At 40.8% G+C, this 22,685-nt stretch overlaps 1 long non-coding RNA gene across 1 annotated transcript in view; it reads left to right on the plus strand.

The window, feature by feature from the left end:
• Window positions 1–15,358, plus strand: part of LOC121571862 — a 42,598-nt gene extending 27,240 nt beyond the window's left edge. Inside the window, exons 2-3 of the long non-coding RNA XR_006001772.1 lie at window positions 4,908–5,002; window positions 14,252–15,358. This is a non-coding gene — a long non-coding RNA (uncharacterized LOC121571862). The remainder of the gene's footprint in view (window positions 1–4,907; window positions 5,003–14,251) is intronic.
• Window positions 15,359–22,685: the final 7,327 nt, after the last annotated feature.

Raw genomic sequence — 22,685 nt, forward strand, 5'->3', positions numbered from 1 at the left:
GACGTAACAATTTGAAAGCTGTTTGACTGTGCAATTGTTCTCCTCTGAAAAAGGAAATTGAGCAAGGGTCTGGTTTTGAAGACCATGTCATAGAAGTTTGAGATGTGACATACCCTTGATACTCAAAAAAGACATACTCCGATAAGTGAGGGTTGATTTTATCCACACAGACAAAAATGATGTACTGTAATGTACTACAATACAATAACCTGTTCCAAACTATACCATCACTTTGGGTATTTTAAAAATGTCAGTGTTGACCTTTCTAATTAGTGTTTCTGATGTTCATTTGAGTTGGAGTGCATTATCTAGATGCTTATGCATTATTGCCATGGCATTTTAAAAGAGAACTGAGGAGAGGTATGAATGTGACCCCTGACCTTTCAAGGTCATGTTAGTCAAGTCAAACATTATACACATGGCTAAGAATTGCATGCTGATGGCAATTATAAATCTCTAGTACAGTGTAATATAAATATACAAATTACAGTTAATGCATTTCAGGTTAAAAGGACAATTACACAAAGTTCAGAGCTGTCTAGACAGTCCAGATACAGTCCAGGCAGATGTTTCAGAGATGATTGTTTATGACACCCTAAAGCTGGACTTGCTCAAATAGGTTTCAGAGTTAGGCAGTCTTCAGTGTGTATATATGTACACATCATAATACTGCATTAAACATTGAATCTGATGACTATCAATTTGCCAATAGTATAGGGCAATGTGAATAAAGCAACAATAACTTATAACCATCAATATGACATTCTGTTTGTGTGAGAGAATGTGTAAGGTTCCCACAAAAGGAGGGACATTTAAGCACTGAGCAGTGAGTCAAGGTGCGCGTGGGCTTGTTTTGAATGCACAGATGGCACCAACCAAACACATAGGATGTTGAAATGTCACCCAGAAATATCAAATCCTCCACAAAATATCTGTCTGAGCTTTTTCTGAAAACCACAAACCTTTCTCAGTTTTGTTTTCAGGCATAATTTGTTTGACCTGGAAGTTGGTTTGTTTTTGTTCATGTAAAAGTTAAATTCACATTCTTGGAACTAGCTGGAAGTTGGTGATATTGTTAATGTATTTAACAGTAAAATGCACATTATTGGAACTACCGCCTGGTATCTTGCTTGTTCTTTTGTAAAACTTAATTTAATCAAATTAGGTGCTCCAGTTTCACTGTATTTTGGTACACAAATGGTATGAGAGGAATTATGTTAGGCCATGCAAATTGGGATGGACTATCACTAACAACAAGAGAATACAGTTGATAATATGTAACAAATTAATGAATGTCCTCTATAGACATTTACCTGTAGAACTTCAGGACACTTTTGTGTAGGATCTTAATTTGATCACCCTGTTGCAGGAGAACGTTCCTTGTAGTGTATTTGAGGTTTAAAAAGACTTCTGAAGTTTGTAATTTCCCCTTTAAAATTTCAGACTTGATTTTCCCTTACGAAAAATGTATCAACCCCTACAAAAATGTCCATTAATTATAATCCACATAAACATTCACATTTCCTGATAGCAAAGTGTGTGTCAACACTCCCACCTGTGGTTGTGTGTGACATTCGGGTTGCTCCTAGCCAGACTGTGGGAGGCCTGCAGACTCTTAACAGCTTTCACACGGGCACAAAATGTCTGCTGCACACCTCAGTCCATGTGATGTGGATGGAGTCTGTTACTCTACAGTGTTCAGAAAATAGAAGATTAATTCACTGATGGCTAGAATTGTCTGATTTTTATGTAAAGAAAATGCTACATTTTTAAGGCACATATACATATAAATGCCTTTAGGAGCTTGTACAACTTAACCCATCATAAAACATAATCTAAGGTTGTATGTATGTATCACTGTTTAAATTTGTGTTATCATTTGAGTCTTTATAAACAAGCAATGCATAGCAAAATATGTTACTTTCTCATGGACTTTCAGTCCTTGAATCCATAGCTTTATTTACTAAACAAACTGGCAGTGTCAAGTTGTTGAAATTGCATATTGTGCTTCTATGGTGTCACGGTTTTCACCTGTAAGCAGCTGTATTTCAAGTTACAGTCAAACTATACATGTTCAGTCATTTATACATTTTAGGTAAATGTCAGATGAGGTTAATGTGCTTTCAGATGGAGGAAGGGTTACGTCTGGCTTTTGTTTACGTCACCATGGTGGCTATAGTTGTCCTTCTGAAAAGTGATTTTCTTATTTGTGTGAGTTTCAGTGTTGATCGTTGGGGTTCGTTATTACGTTGGAGTGATTGGTCTTTATCTCCAGTGCCCAATGTCAACCTTCTCTCTAAGATCGTTTTTAAATTGAAACCAGTTTGAGCCCTAAATGTAACTTCAGTCTATTAACTTTCATCATGTTACAGATCATGGTAATGTCATGCTTCACAATTCAGCTTGAAATGGGTGGTACTGTTTTGAGAACATTGCTGTCTTTCCTCCTCTTGTTGCCTCAGCCTCTCTCTTCGGAGGGAATTCCAAATGGTACAGTAACTCTGTTAAGCATCATGTTTTGAAGCTGTAAGTGTATCATAATTCCTTTTCTCTATCTTTATCTCTCTCTCTTTCTCTGTCTATGACAAATAAAAAGGTGGGAAAAGACTCGGCAAGTCTGCCCACGGCTCTGAAATCCTCTCAGTTTAACCACGGAACGCATCAAAGAAACGCTCTCAAAACCTCTTCTGTGTCATCTGACTAATTTTGATAGTGAAAATGCACAGTAAACCCTATGTTTAGTATTTTTACAAGCATGCTGTCATGTTTTCTGTTAAATATAGAAATGGGTCAAATGATCTGTTTAAAGTAAGAGTTGTTTATTTGATTTGGAAACAAATTCACACTTAACAAACCCAGTACAAATTGTTGACCTAAATATGTATATTATTTTATATGTATATTTCTTCATGATAAACAGCTAATTGTATTCTATGAAAAACTGAAGTGTTTGTTATTTTTGTTAAAGGCCTCAACATTTTTGTTAGGCCTTAACTTTGAGTGTTTATTAATAAGTCAAAAGTTGACCAGATCAGCATTCATTAAGAAATGATGTTATAAACTGTAGTAGCTCATTAATATTGTAACCTATTTGTGTTAGACTTGTTTTTATATAAATACATCCAGAAGTCATTCTGAAACTATGATGGCTGGGGTGATAATATTACAGGCGCTCAGGGGAAATTTGCCTCATGAAATGTTCTTTCACAACCCACTCAGTTTCGATAGGAAAAATCGTTAACCTTTTCAGCAACAACAAATGCCTATCAAAAAAACAAGTGCAATATATTTTAAGGCTCTATTTCTTTTTTTACCTGAGACACAGACTACTGGTGGAAATGATTGGTTCACAAAAGAAAGCATGGTAATCTAAAGCATATATCTACCATCCAAACACAGTCTTAGTTAATCACAAATTAGTTTAAGGCAATAGTTGTACATTTCCAATATTTTTTTCCTTTAGCTTGTATTTAATTTTGATGAAGTTTAGACAGTTTGTGTATTTCCTGTATCACGTTGATACAGTGTGTTGAAGTGTGTTATTGCTATCATGTAGGTTACTGTATGTGTTGGTTTCCTGTAATATTTAGATGACTCCATGGTATAATTTAATTGTAGGTAGTTATAGTTTTCTGGAATAGTTTAAAGTGTACTTAGTTGTAGAATATGGACTCCCTGCTTTCATGACCATAAAGAAGGCACATTACACATTTAGTTGTAAGTGTTATTTTTTGTTGTCATGAGTAAAGTGTATACAGTATCCTGTATTATTGTGATGGCTGTCAGTTTGGTGTACAGTATAATGTTAGTGAGTGGCAGATATTTCCACAGTATGTTTGTTTTAAAGCTGAGACCTGTCACTCGTTTCACCTGTCCAGGCCTCTTGATCTCCTCAGATTTCCATTAGTCAGATTGTGTGATTATTTATGTGTGAGAAATAGTCCTTAAAATCCTGTATCCACTTATCATGTTACCCCAACTGTAATATTTAGCAATATTTGCATAGCTATAACCTCTTGATTAAGCTTGCTGCTGTGTATCTTAACTGCTGTCCTGTGTGTGGGAATTTGTTTCTCTTCAAATGGACACTGGTCATTTGTATCTGGTTTATATGGTTTTGATGGGGATATGACATCTAAGTCTCATATTGGAAATCTTGTAAGGCCTGATGTAATATGCCCTATTTAATAGACAGACACAGGGCATGGTTAATCAATGTGTGTGTATATTTTAGGACTTGCTATATGCTTCCTTCATAGGAAAGGTATGTTGAAAGTGGAAACATTACAGGATTTAGACTTGTTTTTTAGCTGTTCTGAACCAATGCAGATATTAGCCTCACTTCCTGTTTGAAATAGGTGCTATTTTTAAATGGCTTAGGCATACCGCTTATTTAAAAAATGTCTTGGTTTGTTTTGTTGTTTTTCCTCCTTGTTTGAGTATATTACAAAACCCTAAATAATACAGTGTGACTGTTAATTAATAGAATCTGACCACCACCTAGGAACCTAGCATATATGTTTTTCTTTGTCAGTTGAAGCAGAATTAAATGTGTTTGCTCATAGTCTGTGTGTGTTTACACACATACACCTATACTTAGATGAGCGTCTACCTGAATTGCTTTGTAAAAACAAATACTATTTTTGAGATATGTATTGTATCTCTGTCACTACATTATCTTCATTCTGGCATGTATTTGATTAATGCCCATGCAATGGCTTTTCTCTGACACTCCCAATTGACAATCTCTCAGACTGCCTTAGCCATGTAATTTACACCTCAAATTCAGCTCCACAAAGTTATTGACCTTCAGTCAATCGCCTTTATGTCTGACTAATTCCAATAGCACTTTGCGATCGGTAAATACAGACACGGGGCTAATTTGAGTTTCTGTCCTCTTGTTTCAGTGTCTGTTTACAACGTGTGTGGGAGAAAGGAAGAGGAGAAGAGAGGAGAGAAGTACAGTGGCGGAACGGTCACTCTCTCCTGCAGGGCATGTGGGGTAAAATAACTACACCTGTTAATGATGAATGGAGACCTGAAACCTCAAAGAGAAATGTTCAGATCAGTGTGTGATAAAAAATGCCTGCAAGTTTAGTCAACCTCCTGCCTGCCCCCGCAAAGCCACTCTGAGTTGGCCCGCCACATGTGTGAGTCGTTCAGACAACGTACAGGAGACGTTTACTAATCACCCCGCAAACCATCCCAACCACATAATGGGGAAGCATGTCTGGGTTTTTCCCCTCTTTCTGTTTGAGATTAATTCACTTAAGTGGAGCTCATCCATTAAGTAGCCATGGATGATCAATAGCTGTCATCCATAGCAGAGTGAACAAAGTGCTGGCTGCCATGATCTCTTAGCCTGGGTGCTGGTGTCAATGCTGTGCTCCTATACGTTGTCTCACTCATCACATCTGTCTGTTAAGCTAAATAGCAAGACAGAGAGAGCATGTACGCTACAAAGATGTGACAGTGGCCTTGTTAGTGACCTTGTTATAGAGTGAATCTGCTATATGTGTTCTGTTTTGGGAACAGGGTCACAACAGTTTCTAGTCAATGTACTGTGACTGCATTCAAAGCCATAAAATGGTCATTGAGCAGAAATCGGCCTGAGAAAAACATCAGAGGGGAATTGTCAAATGTCCATTTCAGGCAGAAAAACACTGCTGTTAGACTGGTTGTTTTTCATTGCTTATTATGAGAAGCTTGTGTGAGAGCATTCACATCACTTTTTTGTTGTAATGGGGGATGCTTTAGATAAAACACTGTGTGTTTGTGAAGAAGAGAGGGAGCTTGCAAAGTGTGGTTTGCTTTTATTGTTGTGGGTGGGTTTCTCTTCATTTGATCAGAGATAGCGACACAAAAGATGAGTGAATCACCTCAAAACATTTTTTTACCATCTGCTCTCTCTCTCTCCATTTGCTGTTCTTTCAAACAACAACATGTGTGTTTATAAATTGGATCAATCATGTGGTATAGTACTTATTTATTTAAATAATATCTGAGAATGTAATTGTAAGGTTATTCATATTTTATACATAATAAAATGAATATTTTACTCTAGTAGATTTTTATGAAGTTTCATGTTTTATTAGTCATATGTATAGGATATTCGCCTTCAGAAAGTATTCAGACTCCTTGACTTTTTTCAAATTTTGTTACGTTACAGCCTTATTCTAAAATTGATTAAATATCTAAAAATCCTCAGCAATCTACACACAATACCCCATAATGACAAAGCGAAAACAGGTTTATTTGCACATTTATAAAAAATTAAAACAGAAATACCTTATTTACATAAGCGCAGTATTTAGCAATCATAATAAGAGTCTGGTAGCAGCAGTTGTGATGTGTGTGTAGCAAGAATTTATATGTGTGTGTGTGTGGATGAGTGTATATATGTGTGGGTGTGTGCGTGAGTGAGGTGGCTGAAGAAATGTGGCATGCCACCCTGGGTCCTCTTCAAATACTACTGCTGTACCATTGAGAGCGTCCTGACCGGTTGCATCATGGCCTGCTAGGAGAATTGCTCCGTCCACGACCGCAAGGCCCCTCCAGTGGGTGGTGAAGACAGCCTAGTACATCACTGGGACCGTGCGCCCACCCATCCAGGACATCTTCTCAAAACGGTGCCTGAGGAAGGAACGCAGTATCATCAAGGACCCCACACACCACAACCACGAGCTGTTCACTCCCTTACTGCCGGGCAGACGGTATCAGAGCATGAGGTCTGATACCAACAGGCTCAAAGACAGTTTCTATCTACAAGCCATCAGACTGCTGAGCACTTGAACTGGACTGAACACCTGCACTGACTCTCCGCACCTTAGCACACATGACGCTGTTGCGCCCTCTTGACAAGAGTGGTGGTGTTGTTTGTCCATGTCAAGTCCTCGGTGATGTGGATGCCAAGGAACTTAAAACTGCTGACTCTCTCTACTGCAGTCCCGTTGATGTGGATTGGGGCATGTTCCCTCCTCTGCTTTATGACGTTAACAATCAACTCCTTTGTTTAACTGACATTGAGGGAGAGGTTGTTGTCCTGGCACCACAATGCCAGTTAATTTACAGTTAATTCATGAACCTGGTTTCCAAAGCAGACACAGCTTGTGAATCCAAGATGGCGTAGTAGTGCAGTTGTGTTTTTGTCGTATGTCTGTAAATAGCCTGTAAATACCCTATTTTTCTGTATTTTTCGTACATATTTCCCTATCAGACTTTTCATCCTTCTACAAAATATACTTTCCTGCAACCCGCCTCACTCAATGTGGAACGGATTCTATTATTGACTTACCTTTATCTAGAATCTAGAATCTCCAGTTGAAACTAGCTAGCCAGCTAACTAGCTACTTGCTATTAGCCACAGCTAGCGGTATTTCACCCAGAACATTGGATTATTTTTTTCTTCTGCGGGATTAATTTTAATCACTGGACATTAATCACCGGATATTCGGCCAGTCTGCACAGCGCGTTATCGACCCAGAACATATCAGTTTTTCCGCCGGAATCACTGAATCACTGGACCTTTAACTCCGGATTCATCGCTACCAGCTAGCTACAACAAAACGGACGCTGTGGTCTGGCTAATCATCCTGAGCTAGGCCCATCTCCCGGCTATCTACCTCTCTGTCAACCGGACGGGACCACCTAGTGTTGACACGGAGCCCCGCCGATCCTACACGACTGGTCTGCCGACGAAATCGTCTGATGTGGTTACGACGTTAACCACGAAGATTCCATCCATCTGCTAGCCCCGGCCCGCTAGCACACGCTAGCCGTGGCCTCTTACTCACTAGTGCTTTACCACCGGACCTTATGATAACTCAGCTATACAGCTGATGTCTGCTGGACTGTTCCTTTTTTACGGTACTACATCCTGTTTATGTTTAGCCTCAGCCCAAACATGGTTAGTTTATTGTTGTTTCGGTTATTTCTAATTGTACTATATCACTGTAGACCCCCCAGCCTAGCTAAACCTGCCTTAGATAGCTCCTTTGCCCCTCCCCCTATACACGCGGAGACCGACTCAATTGATGCCTCCAGCGATGCTATCTCTTTCATTGTTACCCAACGCTTAGGTTTACCTCCACTTTACTCATATCCTTCCATATCCTTGTCTGTACATAATGCCCTGAATCTTTTCTATAACACCCGGAAATCTGCCCCCTTTATTCTATGTACCCAACGCACTAGAAGACCAGTTCTTAAAGCCTTTAGCCGTATCCTTATTCTAGTCCTCCTCTGTTCCTCTGGTGATGTAGAGGCTAACCCAGGCCCTGCAGCCCTCAGTATCACAACTACTCCCCAGGCGCTATCATTTGATGACTTCTGTAATCGCAAAAGTCTTGGTTTCTTGCACATAAATATCAGAAGTCTACTTCCTAAGTTTGAGTTATTCACTGCGTTAGCACACTCTGCCAACCCTGATGTTCTAGCAGTGTCTGAATCCTGGCTCAGGAAGGCCACCAAAAATTCTGAAATTTCCATCCCCAACTATAACATTTTCCGTCTAGATAGAACTGCCAAAGGGGGGTGGAGTTGCAATCTACTGTAGAGATAGCCTGCAGAGCTCTATCATACTATCCAGGTCTGTGCCCAAACAGTTTGAGCTTCTACTTCTAAAAATCCACCTTTCCAGAAATAAGTCTCTCACTGTTGCCGCTTGCTACAGACCCCCCTCAGCCCCCAGCGGTGCCCTGGACACCATATGTGAATTGATTGCCCCCCATTTATCCTCAGAGTTTGTACTGCTTGGTGACCTAAATTGGGATATGCTTAATACCCCAGCCATCCTACAATCCAAGCTAGATGCCCTCAACCTCACGCAAATTATCAACGAACCTACCAGGTACAACCCTAAATCCGTAAACATGGGTACCCTCATAGATATCATCCTGACTAACATACCCTCTAAATACACCTCAGCTGTCTTCAACCAGGATCTCAGCGATCACTGCCTTATTGCCTGCGTCCGTAACGGGTCCGCGGTCAAACGACCACCCCTCATCACTGTCAAACGCTCCCTAAAACACTTTAGCGAGCAGGCCTTCCTAATTGACCTGGCCCAGGTATCCTGGATGGATATAGATCTCATTCCGTCAGTAGAGGATGCCTGGTTGTTCCTTAAAAGTAATTTCCTCTCAATCTTAAATAAACATGCCCCATTCAAAAAATACAGAACTAAGAACCGATATAGCCCCTGGTTCTCCTCAGACTTGACTGCCCTTGACCAGCACAAAAACATCCTGTGGCGTACAGCATTAGCATCAAATAGCCCCCGCGATATGCAACTTTTCAGGGAAGTTAGGAACCAATATACACAAGCAGTCAGGAAAGCAAAGGCTAACTTTTTCAAACAGAAATTTGCATCCTGTAGCACTAACTCCAAAAAGTTTTGGGACACTGTAAAGTCCATGGAGAATAAGAGCACTTCCTCCCAGCTGCCCACTGCACTGAGGCTAGGAAACACTATCACCACCGATAAATCTACAATAATCGAGAATTTCAACAAGCATTTTGCTACAGCTGGCCATGCTTTCCATCTGGCTACCACTAACCCGGCCACCAACTCTGCACCCTCTGCTGCAACTTGCCCATGCCCCCCCGCTTCTCCTTCACACAAATTCAGACAGCTGATGTTTTGAAAGCGCTGCAAAATCTGGACCCCTACAAATCAGCTGGGCTAGACAATCTGGACCCTTTCTTTCTAAAACTAGCCGCCGAAATTGTCGCAACCCCTATTACTAGTCTGTTCAACCTCTCTTTCATAACGCCTGAGATCCCCAGAGATTGGAAAGCTGCCGCGGTCATCCCCCTCTTCAAAGGGGTTGACACTCTAGATCCAAACTGCTACAGACCTATATCCATCCTGCCCTGCCTTTCAAAAGTATTTGAAAGCCAAGTTAACAAACAGATCACCGACCATTTCGAATACCACCGTACCTTCTCCGCTATGCAATCCGGTTTCCGAGCTGGTCACGGGTGCACTTCAGCCACGCTCAAGGTCCTAAACGATATTATAACCGCGATTGATAATAGACAGTACTGTGCAGCCGTCTTCATCGACCTGGCCAAGGCTTTCGACTCTGTCAACCACCGCATTCTTATTGGCAGACTAAATAGCCTTGGTTTCTCAAATGACTGCCTCGCCTGGTTCACCAACTACTTCTCAGATAGAGTTCAGTGTGTCAAATCGGAGGGCCTGTTGTCTGGACCTATGGCTGTCTCTATGGGGGTGCCACAGGGTTCAATTCTTGGGCCGACACTTTTCTCCGTGTATATCAATGATGTCGCTCTTGCTGCTGGTGACTCTCAGATCCACCTCTACGCAGACGACACCATTTTGTATACATCTGGCCCTTCATTGGACACTGTGTTAACAAACCTCCAAACGAGCTTCAATGCCATACAACAATCCTTCAGTAGCCTCCAACTGCTCTTAAACACTAGTAAAACTAAATGCATGCTTTTCAATCGAACGCTGCTGGCACCCGCCCACCCGACTAGAATCACCACTCTCGACGGGTCTGACCTAGAGTATGTGGACAACTACAAATACCTAGGTGTCTGGTTAGACTGTAAACTCAACTTCCAGACTCACATAAAGAATCTCCAATCCAAAGTTAAATCTAGAATCGGCTTCCTATTTCGCAACAAAGCCTCCTTCACTCATGCTGCCAAACATGCCCTCGTAAAACTGACTATCCTACCGATCCTTGACTTCGGCGATGTCATTTACAAAATAGCCTCCAACACTCTACTCAGCAAATTGGATGTAGTCTATCACAGTGCCATCCGTTTTGTCTCCAAAGCCCCATACACTACCCACCACTGTGACCTGTACGCTCTTGTTGGCTGGTCCTCACTACATGTTCGTCGTCAAACCCACTGGCTCCAGGCCATCTATAAATCACTGCTAGGCAAATCCCGCCTTATCTTAGCTCATTGGTCACCATAGCAGCACCCACCCGTAGTCTGCGCTCCAGCAGGTATATCTCACTGGTCATTCCCAAAGCCAACACCTCCTTTGGCCGCCATTCCTTCCAGTTCTCTGCTGCCAATGACTGGAACGAATTGCAAAAATCTCTGAAGCTGGAGACTCTTATCTCCCTCACTAACTTTAGGCATCAGTTGTCAGAGCACCTTACCGATCACTGCACCTGTACACAGCCCATCTGAAATTAGCCCACCCAACTACCTCATCCCTATATTGTTATTTATTTTGCTCTTTTGCACCCCAGTATCTCTATTTGCACATAATCTCTTGCACATCTAGCATTCCAGTGTTAATACTATTGTAATTATTCTGCACTATAGCCTATTTATTGCCTTACCTCCATAACTTGCTACATTTGCACACACTGTATATATATTTTCTGTTGTATTTTTGACTTTATGTTTTTTACCCCATATGTAACTCTGTGTTGTTTTTATTGCACTGCTTTGCTTTATCTTGGCCAGGTCGCAGTTGTAAATGAGAACCTGTTCTCAACTGGCTTACCTGGTTAAATAAAGGTATAAAAAAAAAAAAAAAGGCTGACTCGTCGTTGTTGGTTATCAGGCCTACAACCGTGGTAATGGAGTTGGTGTCGTGCAAAGCCACGCAGTCGTGCGTGAACAGGGAGTACAGCAGAGGGTTGAGGACACACCCCAGGGGGGCCCCTGTGTTAAAGCCTTCCGCATGCTTTGGTTCGGCTGGCACCTAGCTGAACTTAGGCGCACCGAGCAAGTATGCTCACATACTCCCTTAAAATACATTCGCTTAAATACACCAGTATACAATTCCTCAAAATAGTCAAAACTCATGTAAGATAACTCAAGAAATCTGTCATTCATTTGGACTTTTTGTCGAGGAGATCTTAGTTGTGCAATTTTACAATTAACTAAGATGTTTGGAAAAATTCTTGCCGAAGACCAAAACTAACAAAAACGTCACAAAATGTCGTCAGAATATATGCATGAACTGTTCCGTACTGTTTCGGAAGCATGGGAAGCATGCAGATGCCTTAAGAGTCAGTGTGGAGGAGGTTTGGAGGAGGTGTTGTTGAAAGGGGGTTTTCTATGAAAGTCAGCAGTTCTAATGACTTAATTCAGTGCAGAAAATATTGTCGTCACATTAGATCATGAACCAGTTAATACATCAGTGTTAAAAGTAGGTCTGTAACATGCTAAATTATGAGATGCATTCTATCAAGCAGGACAACAAAGCTCTCTAGTCAATCAATCTTTTTGATATAGTGTCTGCACAATAAATTATGTATGACACTTTCTCTGTCCTGAGGAATGTAGTCATGATGAATGACTGCCCTTGTTGTGAAAAATGTCTCTGACATCCATTTTAAAGTATACAAATCCCTCTTTCTATGACAGGATGATAAACAGCACACTGAAAACACGTTTAAAACTCTAAATCTCTGTGTTCTAATTTTTGCAGTGTGTAGAGACACATTGGGTTATAAATGGAGGTTTTTAATTTATTGTTGACTTTTTAAGACCTCTTTAATCATAACGTCCACCTGCGATGTGTTTAGGTGGCCTGATAAATGTGTCTTGTGTAGGAGAGCCTGTCATCGGCTGGGGTGACGTGGCAGTGAATGGGACTACTCATTCATTCTATGACAGGCACTAAGTAATGCTGCTATTTTTCACTTTGGGATGGCCATTTTAAGTGTGTCTATGTTGGACTTGACATTATTGTTGTGTGCTGCAGCATGAATGCTTTGTAATGAACACAGAACACAGCAACACTAATGCTAATGTATTTCTGTGTTTTACTATATAAGGTTAGCACAGAAAGGAATAGATCACATGAGTCTAAGGATTGCAAAACTGCTTATCTAAAAAGTAGTAGTGTATTTCCCTCAAACCTGAAGGAATACTTTCACGGACATAGATACGCCTATGTCTTAACTAAATTGCACTTCAATCCAAAAATGGGTTGCATGAACATGATTTAAATACACTCCCACTCACTGACTAGTCCTCACTCTACTAAATGAGAACTATTTTTTCCAATCTATGACTGTGAAACAAACCCAAAATGTCTTAGGTCTCTGAGCAGAGTGTGGTACCCCACCAGTGTTTGTGGCACAGTGAATAGCCATCTCAGGTTTCATCCTCATCGACAGGGCCTTCCTGCCAACAACCTCTCAGCTTTTTATCTGTTTAGTCACGGTCAGCCCTCACGGTCCAGTTAAAACAAGAGCACCCAACCACAGCTCCTCTTACCAGTGTGTCAAACAAAGTCAAAGTAAATTTTAAACCAACAGGAGATTCTCTTTGGGATGGAAATCCAGGTTTTTTTAAAACTTGAAATCCTAGCTTGAATACTTGTATTCCCTTTGTAAACATTTTCCCGTACAGTGAGAAGAAAACTGACATTAAATCAAAATACAAACCTAATTAATAATATGCCATTTAGCAGACGCTTTTATCCAAAGCGACTTACAGTCATGTGCGCATACATTTTTACATATGGGTGGTCCTGGGGATCGAACCCACTACCCTGGCGTTACAAGCGCCATGCTCTACCAATTGAGCTACAGAGGACCATGGAAAGGAATTGCCATGGAAAGGAATTATTGTCCTGTTCAGCAATACAATTATTTAATTTGAAAAGATAAATAAGTAATTTAGATTAAGCTTCAGGCTTCTTTTTATATTTATGAAAGGTTGTGCTTTCTGTCTAATCTGAGGTTTTGCTCAAGTCTCTGTTTACACGTGTTTACAATACTGAGGATGTGGGTTTTCAGACACCTTTCTGTCCATAGCTAATAAGAGCTTGTTGAGAGTAGGTGGTGCTTGGGGGTATCAAATAACACCCTGTGGTCTATGAGCAAGGGAAAAGTCAGAAGCAGTAATGGATCATGAAAATACATGACACATAAACTTGAATTTAGGTTTCAATGGTGTAATATTGTATAGAATCTACGAGAATTTTTATACATTATTTCCTTCTAAATGTAAGGCATGATTTAGTTATATAAATATTATTGTTTGGTAATAGCAATATAAGTAGAGAGTGGGAAATTGGAATTATAGTTTTGGCAAGACTGGTGTGTTGAAGTAGCATCTTGAGTGAAGATAAATCAAAACCTGTTAACACATCATATTATTGCATCATATAAACACCACAAAGCTTTTTTATAGGATAATGATACCAAAGGTTAGATTTTCTGTTTACAGTATTTATCTGCCCCCGGATACAATGTGTCTATCTATTTATTCACCCTCTTTCTCTCTTCCACTCTAGATTGAGATGGATGAGAAGGATGTGTCATGAGACCGAGGTGAGATGGCAGTGAGACCGAGGTGAAATGAACTACCCTGTTTGAAATGATCTTGTGAGGACACTGAGACAGAAGCAAGACTTCTTAGTTAGATTACACTGGCTCCACCTGTCTCATACTGTAACTTGGCAGGTGGGAACCCAATAATTTAGTTTGAACTATAGTATTTATTGCTCTATGTACATTTCACTTGGCATTATAAAAAAGATAATGTCTTAGAAAACCTGGATATAATATCACAAGTATATGATATCATTAATTGACAAAGGCATTTTGGTTTAGAAAAATATTTGACTGAAAGGATCCACTCAGAGGAGCCCAAGGCATTGAAATCATAGAACCTAAATTCTATATATGTTTAAACACTTTTTTTTTTAAATGCATTCCCTGGTTTACTGTTTGATGTATTTGATACCATTCCACTAATTCAGCTCCAGCCATTACCACGAGCCCATCCTCCCCAATTAAGGTGCCACCAACCTCCTGTGGTATAATAGTGGTATACCTGAAAATAAGTGATAAATAAGGGGCTGTTTGAAAGGGGGTCAAATAAACATTGCCTTCTATTTTTTACAGGTAATATACCACAACTTCTGTCTGAAATGTGTATGTCTCTGTTGGTGTTTTTTTGTTATTTCCTGTGTGAGTGTGTCATGTGGCTCTTCATACCTCGTCCTTTCCTGACACTCTGGGGACCATGTCAATTAGCCTTATTCTGTTTCTATTTCCTCCCGCTAGAACACCTGGCAACCCATTACTCTGCTGTTAAAGCAGGAGGGAGTTTTTGGACAAAGCACCTCATAGCTCACAAGTGATGACATGGATCTGTTAAATGGCTCTAAAGCTGTTTTTGTGTTAAAAAGAGAGCCTCTTTGCAGACTATTGGCTTTGAAGGGCATTGCCTGAGGCTCAAATACTACGAGGCTGCCTGTTAATGACTTGTCAAGAGAGGGAGGGGAATAGCTGGAGACAGGAGTTCATGCTAAGCTCTGCTGGGTTTTCCTAATTGCAGTTTTGATTCCTGGGTTGTTGAGGGCGATTTGTTAAAGTTCTGTACCTCTAACATAACAACAATAAATTATTTGAAACTAAGGACGTTGTCTGACTTGAGTTTTTTGTTTTATATGGAGAAATATAAATGTTTTCAATAATTGGAAGAAGCATATACAGTGGGGAAGAAAGTATTTAGTCAGCCACCAATTGTGCAAGTTCTCCCACTTAAAAAGATAGGTTTCACTTTACAAGAGAGGCCTGTAATTTTCATCATAGGTACACGTCAACTATGACAGACAAATTGAGAAAAAAAAATCCAGAAAATCACATTGTAGGATTTTTAAATAAATTTATTTGCAAATTATGGTGGAAAATAAGTATTTGGTCACCTACAAACAAGCAAGATTTCTGGCTCTCACAGACCTGTAACTTCTTCTTTAAGAGGCTCCTCTGTCCTCCACTCGTTACCTGTATTATTGGCACCTGTTTGAACTTGTTATCAGTATAAAAGACACCTGTCCACAACCTCAAACAGTCACACTCCAAACTCCACTATGGCCAAGACCAAAGAGCTGTCAAAGGACACCAGAAACAAAATTGTAGACCTGCACCAGGCTGGGAAGACTGAATCTGCAATAGGTAAGCAGCTTGGTTTGAAGAAATCAACTGTGGGAGCAATTATTAGGAAATGGAAGACAAGGCCACTGATAATCTCCCTCGATCTGGGGCTCCACGCAAGATCTCACCCCGTGGGGTCAAAATTATCACAAGAACGGTGAGCAAAAATCCCAGAACCACACGGGGGGACCTAGTGAATGACCTGCAGAGAGCTGGGACCAAAGTAACAAAGCCTACCATCAGTAACACACTACGCCGCCAGGGACTCAAATCCTGCAGTGCCAGACGTGTCCCCCTGCTTAAGCCAGTACATGTCCAGGCCCGTCTGAAGTTTGCTAGAGTGCATTTGGATGATCCAGAAGAGGATTGGGAGAATGTCATATGGTCAGATGAAACCAAAATAGAACTTTTTGGTAAAAACTCAACTCGTCGTGTTTGGAGGACAAAGAATGCTGAGTTGCATCCAAAGAACACCATACCTACTGTGAAGCATGGGGGTGGAAACATCATGCTTTGGGGCTGTTTTTCTGCAAAGGGACCAGGACGACTGATCCGTGTAAAGGAAAGAATGAATGGGGCCATGTATCGTGAGATTTTGAGTGAAAACCTCCTTCCATCAGCAAGGGCATTGAAGATGAAACGTGGCTGGGTCTTTCAGCATGACAATGATCCCAAACACACCGCCCGGGCAACGAAGGAGTGGCTTCGTAAGAAGCATGTCAAGGTCCTGGAGTGGCCTAGCCAGTCTCCAGATCTCAATCCCATAGAAAATCTTTGGAGGGAGTTGAAAGGCTGTGTTGCCCAGCGACAGCCCCAAAACATCACTGCTCTAGAGGAGATCTGCATGGAGGAATGGGCCAAAATACCAGCAACAGTGTGTGAAAACCTTGTGAAGACTTACAGAAAACGTTTGACCTGTGTCATTGCCAACAAAGGGTATATAACAAAGTATTGAGAAACTTTTGTTATTGACCAAATACTTATTTTCCACCATAATTTGCAAATAAATTCATAAAAAATCCTACAATGTGATTTTCTGGATTTCTTTTCCTCATTTTGTCTGTCATAGTTGACGTGTACCTATGATGAAAATTACAGGCCTCTCTCATCTTTTTAAGTGGGAGAACTTGCACAATTGGTGGCTGACTAAATACTTTTTTCCCCCACTGTATTCACCCTGAAGTGCCAAAAGGCCAAATACATTTTTCTCATGAATAGTGTCTCAAGGCTAAAGTCTTCTGTAGTTGACAGGGAATCACTCTTGACTTTGAGCTCAGTTCTGAAATTCTTTGAAGTCTTTGAAACAGAATGATTAGTGATTCCATGTCCACTCAAGTTACCCCAAAAAACACTCTTCCAATGAAAATACTGTCATTTTCTGTCACGAGCTGCACAATTGGGTGTTTGAGGTCATGAAGGTCAGTATCTGGGGGTATCTGGGGTCATGCTCATGACTTGATAAGGTCACAAGATTAGTCTCTAGGTCATGAAAAGTGTTAGTCTGATTCAGGGTGAATTAGATAGGGTGTTGAAAGTGATTCTGACAGGGGCAGACGGGTAGTTGAGGTCATGGACAGGGAATACCCAGGGGGTAAGATTGGGTCATGACCAAGTTTGTGACTGGGTGAGGTAGGGACAGCCACAGCTGGCTGTACAAGAATGCGGGCTAAGCAGTTATCTATCCCAGGCTATAAATGGGTTATCTCCAGTACAGCAGTGTAGAGTGTCTTATCGGGCACCTGGTAATGCCAGACTCTAGACTCCTATGATATGACGCTGAAGACAGCCCTATACAATATACTCACAGCTATCACCAGGTATAACTGATGTTTTATAGCAAGTTAATTCTTATTAGGACTGTTTTATGTCTCATATGTGTCATGACATGTTTCAATGTTTATGGCCAAAGTCCTGAATTGAATCAAAACTGGTTTATCGGGTAAGGCAATACAACATTATCACGTAGGACTTTGGGCGTCGTCATGGGTCAGGCCTCAGAGTATTAATACATCTGTGAACTTTTAAACAGAACATACCCAGGATACACCTGGCTCCACATAACGTCACAGAGGGTGATGAACAAGCGCAATTGCCCAATAAAATACTGTGTGGTTGTATTATTCAGTACTTGTTAATTTTGATTCAGTTGAGATGCTCCTATACAGCTTTTTAAACCAATGTTTCTTGGATATGGTATTAGATTATTGGTGTTACGTTATAATAGGGGGTTCAAGAGAATTTGTGACTGTATTTTGTTACTCTCATTATACATTATGGTCAAGACGATGAAGAAAATGCTAGTTGTCAAGACAATGTATCTTTGGCATAACACTGTTGTTTTCTTTTTACATGATTACGTCTTTCTGTGTTCCCTCTTAACAACTCAGGTGACTCAGCAAAAATACAGGAAGTTGTGTTACTTCCATAGTTATGTACTGTATGTCTCTGAGCTTTCTGTACAGCTTAGTTTATATTCCCCCTTGCCCCCTCTCCTTCCTTGCAATGGACACTCACCAAATTACCAACTTCTATCAGTTAACTGCTTGCTTAGCTGCATTCATTTGCATCACAGACCTTTTTGTATAAATCAACAAACTAATATTACATGTAATAAAAGAGAGCTGTTATTGTGTTGAATGCTTGTCGACAGCAGTGTGTCAAGATCAACAGAGCAGAGAATGTGTCTGGAGCGACACACACGCCGACCTGCAGGAGCCAGGGCGCACGTGATGCACGTCGGATGAATATCTGTTTACAAGCCACTGAAAGCCGCCACACAAAGGCTGGAGTGACTCATGGCAATCAGAGACAGGCTGTGATACTAGCTCTTTTTCTGCCAATGTTATTGTCGCCTTACTTGGGCTCACTCAGGGGCGCTAGTCTGAAGGTACACATGGTACAGTTGCAATGGAGAGTAGCACTAAGGTGGCACTAACTCATTTAACCTATTTATTTAATGTGAGCATGTATGTACTGCATGTTTACTGTGTGTGCCTTTAACAGCATGTAGCTCTGTGTTTTTTTGTATCTGTTTAATTTGTTACTATGTTCCTGACTGAAAGACTTACTATATCCCCAGGTCATCACTCCGAGACGGCCGTCTACTCTTTGTTCCTTCATGTCCGAACTGGCTACAGTTACAGTGGCAGGCAGATAGAGTGAGCGTCTGAACAGTTTCTGTCTGACACTCATGAGCATGCTCAGTAGTGCCTCAGGGCGCAAGCTCTACAATGTACAGACAGGAATACGCCCAGACATGTTGAGCAGTCAGTCGCTCACTCCCCCCAGTTTACTGCTCTGTCCAGTGCAATATAAACACAGCCTTGTTGCTATCTGGGCCAGCTGCTGCTCAGCTATAATGCGGATAATGCTGTGCCTTATTGAACCATTTGTTCTTTATAGCCAGTTACTTCATTTACTTACAGTCAGCACCCATTAACCACACTAACCCTTCATTCAAACCTTATCATAACCTTATGACACAGTCCCCCACACCCCAATCAACAGGCATCCTATTATGTAGAAACCTGCTAATAGTCTGTTACAGACTGTAGTCTATATTCACTCATAGGCCTGTTTAGCCTCACTATTACCCAGTGCAGCATAGCCTCTTGTACATAATTCAGTGTTACTTCAACACCTCCCCTTCACCCCTGTACCCCTCCAACACTGGCCCTTAACACTGTAATTTCTCCCCAAAATGTCCACTTTCTACCACATTTGAAAAAGGCTTCTCTTTATCAAGTCTAATTTTTTTGTGTGATACAAAATTTGACCTTAAGGTGGAATTGGCAGGAACTGAAATAAAAAGGAGATGCTAACAGAACTGTTTGACAACTGATGACATATACTCATATCCTTTATTCTCAGCACTGTACCAATAAAATGATGATCCTTCTCGGACCCCAAGCTTAAATCCCTGCAATAAATACTATACTACCCAATGTGATAATATTAGTCTGTTCAAAACTGTTTGGTTCCTGCTTGCCTAGGACAACTCCATAGCAGTGAATGCAGCCATGACCTCTTCCCCACAACCGATAACTCATCATTAGTCCACCATTAGAACTCTGGGTGGTAACACATGTTGTCCACTGATTACTTCTGCTTGACAACAAGTGTTTTGCAAGTGAGGTATATCACAAAGAGGCTTTAACATTGAACTTGGGATCAAACACTGATTAAATAGCAGATTTGAACCATGCTGAGTGTCAGGAGCACATAGTCTCATACAGGTGTCTGTGGAGTTCAACTTGATAAGAACTCTGACAGTGGTTCCCTTGTTTGGATAAACTGTTAGATAGTCTAGTCACATTTCAGGGATGTGACTGTGAGCAGGGTTGGGTTGTCAGGACTGGGTTATGACAGTCAGATTCAAGGTGCGGGTAACTGGGGGGGAAATGAGACTCTTTTGTTTTGCCAAAGTGCTCCTCGGCTGTTGGAAGACATGGTGGTGAGATCAGATAGCAGATAGCAGCGTGGAGCTCCTGGCTGTCTGTCTCTTACCCCAGCATGGCAGACAGCATGATCCCTGATTACCAGTCAACCAGCACCACACCAGCTCTTTCACTTTGTGGCTGAGCAACACCTGAGGGCGCATCTACTGTAGTTTTGTTTTTGTTTCTTGCTTGTTAGAATACAAGGAACAGTTGATGGAATCTAAGTAGATTCTCACTCTCATTGGATTTAAAAATAAGCAGTATATTGTAATCCTAAAATGAAACAAAAAAACAGAAGTTTGTAACCACTGGAACTTTAAATGGCCACCAGTATGACATTGCTGTTTGCATGGATTACAGTCAATTTATGACACCATCCACAGGAGCATTTGTACTACAATCATGGCATTTTGAATTAGATGCACAGATAAATGGAACATATCTAATTCAATAATTCTTAGAACAGTCTAATATTCTTCAAATAGCATGTGAAAGGTTAGTAACATATTCTCTCTGGTTAAAAGGAGAAGCGCTGTGTTGCTGAGAGGAGAGGAGGCACACAGCCTCAGTCAACTAGTCTCAGTGACAGGGCCTGTTGACTTATGGGAGGACTCTTTCCTGTTCAGACGGCAGTCATTTTGATTGTGCACGACAGGGAAAAATGCAGAGTCATGTAACAAAATAAACTCATTTAACAAATAAAATCTTGTGTTAGGAAATTAACTGTGAATAACATTTTTTACAGTTTCAACAAAGCTGACAAAATGAAATATTACAGTAAGCCTACTTCACATCATCAATATGTTTGAATTTATAAGAGAACAGAAAGCAGATATATGAGATTGAGATGGTAGACTTTCATCCCTGAGCTCAGCTATAGAAACTAACTACCACAGGATCTGACCTGCTCTCATTATATACCTGCATTGAAATAGCTCAGCCAATCACAGGTGAGAAGACTGACAGGTAAGATGACTCATCACAGCAAAAATAACTCACAATGACAAAAGCATAGTGTTCTGAGAGACTTTCCATTGGGAAACAAATACACTACAAGGATATCAGATAAGGTGCTGAATTGGAAGATTAATGAGAAGCATTACAAATGTCTTTGTCAAACAAGCTGAAACATTCATCTTATCAATGCAAAGCCTTCAAATCCCAAACTAGACATTAGTCATAATGCCATCTCTTTATTTGAAGCAGGATGTTCATGTGAGAGCTCCCTGATGGGAGGGTTGTAAGACAGGGTTGTGTGTTGAGAGAGTGAGGCACCATGTTTAGTGACTAATATCTCAGCAAAGTACTGAGGACTCGAAGACTGATGACTTAGAGCCTTGGGGCAGGAGAGGCTTTCTGTGGTTAGAGGTGTGAGGCTGGGTGAGTGGACATATAAACAGCTTTAGCAGAGGAGAAGGGTGAGGTTAGGGGCCCTAACAAGAGCTCTTAAGGTTACTACAAGCTCCACTCCGCTGATCTGCGTGCGTGCGTGCACGTGGGTGGAATCGGACACCTTTCGGGTAACATGACATCCTCGCCAGTCCCACTCCCATTTACAAGGGGGCGATAGCAAATTATTTTATTTTTGTCTTAGTTTTGTTTAAACAAGAAAGAGTCGCCTTCCCTTGCTAGTAGCAGCTAGCTGGCAGCATGGCTAGCTGGCTTTAGCCTGGCTAAAAACATAGCAAGCTAGCTAGCTGTTTTAGCTTCCCACACATCTCCATGTGAAATAATCAGATTAATAATAAAAAAAATATGCCTGGCAAATATTCTTATACCTGTAACCTAAAACATTATCCCAGTTTGATATGCTGCTTGTGTATTCATTCCCATAACTAAAAATATAACTTAATAATGTATTATTTATTTTATCCAAAGCGACTTACAGTCATGCATGCATACATTTTTTTGTGTATGGGTGGTCCCGGGGATCGAACCCACTACCTTGGCGTTACAAGCGCTGTGCTCTACCAGCTGAGTTACAGAGGACCACATTAATGTTTTGGTCACTGAGAAAAAAGCACATGGATAGCTAGTTAGCTACAGCAGGTTCTACCCTTTCACAATAGCCTGTAATCACTAGTTATTACTTCTAAACAAAATACCTTTTGGGGTAAATTTTGGGGGTTTCTTGTTGTCTTCTCATTTGTGGTGAAAGCAAAAGATGAGTCTCTTGTCTCGTCTTTCCATTCTAGCAAGTTGGCTAAACACCGCAAGCTAGCTAGCCTTTTAGCTTCCAACATCTCCATGTGAAATAATCTGAATTATAATTTAAAAAATATGCCTTAGCAAAAATTCTTATACTTGCCAGTGTAACCTACAACATTATCCTAATTTGATATGCTGC

This window comes from Coregonus clupeaformis, chromosome 1 (genome assembly GCF_020615455.1).
Source record: "Coregonus clupeaformis isolate EN_2021a chromosome 1, ASM2061545v1, whole genome shotgun sequence".
Taxonomy (NCBI): domain Eukaryota; kingdom Metazoa; phylum Chordata; class Actinopteri; order Salmoniformes; family Salmonidae; genus Coregonus; species Coregonus clupeaformis.